We start from the raw sequence: 1936 nt of genomic DNA, 5'->3' as shown, positions 1-1936 counted from the left end.
AGTTGAATAATGTACAGTACACTGTACAAATTTTCTTCGCGGCATTGGTGAGAAAATAATCGTGCCCTGTAATTTTTTAATTTTTGAAAACTTCGTTAGCTCCATCTAATAATATAGATATGTTTATACTTCTTGCTTTTAACCGTTGGTTTCTCAACAGAAATGTTAATTATATTTCTCATTGTGTTTACCTAATGGATACAATACATTGTTCAACCTTTTCTGACATCCTAAAATTCTCCTAGCTGTGGTCAAGGTGCAGATGTACGATTATTATATCCGGACTAGTATTCTATAATACCTTTTTAACACATAATTGTGCGGTCTTCGAACCGAAAGTACCAGGCGGTCAGTGGCTTGTAGAGTTCGAGTCACAGGTAAATGTAATTATGTTGGCAGATGCATGGACACGTGCGCGGGCGCAGTGCAACCGTCGCGCATTGCTCTATAAGCTAGCCACCTGATCGAATAAAGTAAACTAATGGTCTATGCTACTATGGACGTGACTTTTATTACACACCGTACTATAAATTTTAAATTAGTGCGATACATCTACACTTTTAAATATAATTTAGTTTAATTATGAAAGGTAAATTTTAAATAATTCTTACATGAAACTGTAATTTCGAATGATTTATATCTATGTATTATTTTGATTTTACAGAAAGTGACAAAATGTTTTTATTTTAAAAGCTTTACCTATAAAGAATTTATTAATATAACGTAAGATTTAATACACTAATTATTTGAATCATTCAAATAACGTAATGGTATCTGTCGATGCCTTTGACTTCTACGGCAAAATAATATAAAACCTGGCTCGGGCGAAGCGCAATTAATACAAAGGTGCGCGCGCAGCTGTCTGAGCACCTGCCGCCATCTTTAGCATTTCTTTAACTTTTTTTGCTATCGGAGTTATTGGCCTATTTTTTATGGCGCAAGATGGCATCGCAGCTGACACTTGGGCCGTTTGTTATAAACCTTTGTTATCCTATCACTGGGTGACGCTCGAGGCGCTGTCTAGGATAATAAGGATGTAGCAGCTGTTCGAGATTGAAAGGCTTTAGACCAGGTGTGGGTGTCTTAATGTGAATCTTTGTAAGATTAGACAAGATCTCTTCGTTCTTAGAATGGTACACTACAAAAATATGATTTATTTATACGATTCTATCACTAAGTAGTTACTTAAATAATGTATTAAAATTATTATGATATACATTTTCTAATATAAAAAAATCCCGTCAACTTATAATTGTTACGAGGTTATATTCGTAGTTTTGCAACAAAGTAGAGGGATTTTGACTTCAAACCACCTGCGTTTTGTAATTAGTACCTACTTTGATACAACATAATAACATACTCATGTCTACGAGCCAACGACAAAAGAGAAATTGGATCGACGAGTTCAAACTCCATGGATGTTGAAATTTGAACTTTTTTACTTCCTTATTTAGGTTTAGTGCTTTTGTTGATCTTTTGTATGGAGTTATGAATAAAAGTTAAATGATATCGTAAACTCGATTATTCCGTTACATTTATCTATAATAGTAATAATACTTTTTCATTAAAAAAAATTACATACAATATTGAGTTCTCGGGGTCTTGTGATAGGCAAAAGTCTGTGTCAAAATGAGCCAGTGTGCTCCTCAATTATATTTATTCTTTAAAACAAATTAAACATAATAAAAAAAAATAATGCAGGATAAAGAGGTATACCTATATGTATATGATTAAATATGTAATCTAGAAATTAGAGATATCTTATGTATAAAATTCTCGTGTCACAATGTTAGGTTAGGAGGTTAATAACAAATATGGCAAAACAACGCTTGCGGGGTCAGCTAGTATATGTATATAATCTTCGCTTCGCTGCAGCCTGTAATATCCCACTGCTGGGCATAGGCCTCTTTCTCCATGTTGGAGATGGATCAGAGCT

The 1936-nt window shown here is 33.7% G+C and overlaps 1 long non-coding RNA gene across 1 annotated transcript; it reads left to right on the top strand.

Moving 5' to 3' along the window:
* Nucleotides 1-671, top strand: LOC123658800. Its single transcript, XR_006743935.1, has 2 exons — nucleotides 1-47; nucleotides 400-671. It is a non-coding gene; the product is annotated as an uncharacterized LOC123658800 (long non-coding RNA).
* The last annotated feature ends 1265 nt before the right edge of the window (nucleotides 672-1936 follow it).

The sequence above is a fragment of the Melitaea cinxia genome, chromosome 13 (assembly GCF_905220565.1).
Source record: "Melitaea cinxia chromosome 13, ilMelCinx1.1, whole genome shotgun sequence".
Taxonomy (NCBI): Eukaryota; Metazoa; Arthropoda; class Insecta; order Lepidoptera; family Nymphalidae; genus Melitaea; species Melitaea cinxia.
This window is presented reverse-complemented; position numbering and strand designations above follow the sequence as displayed.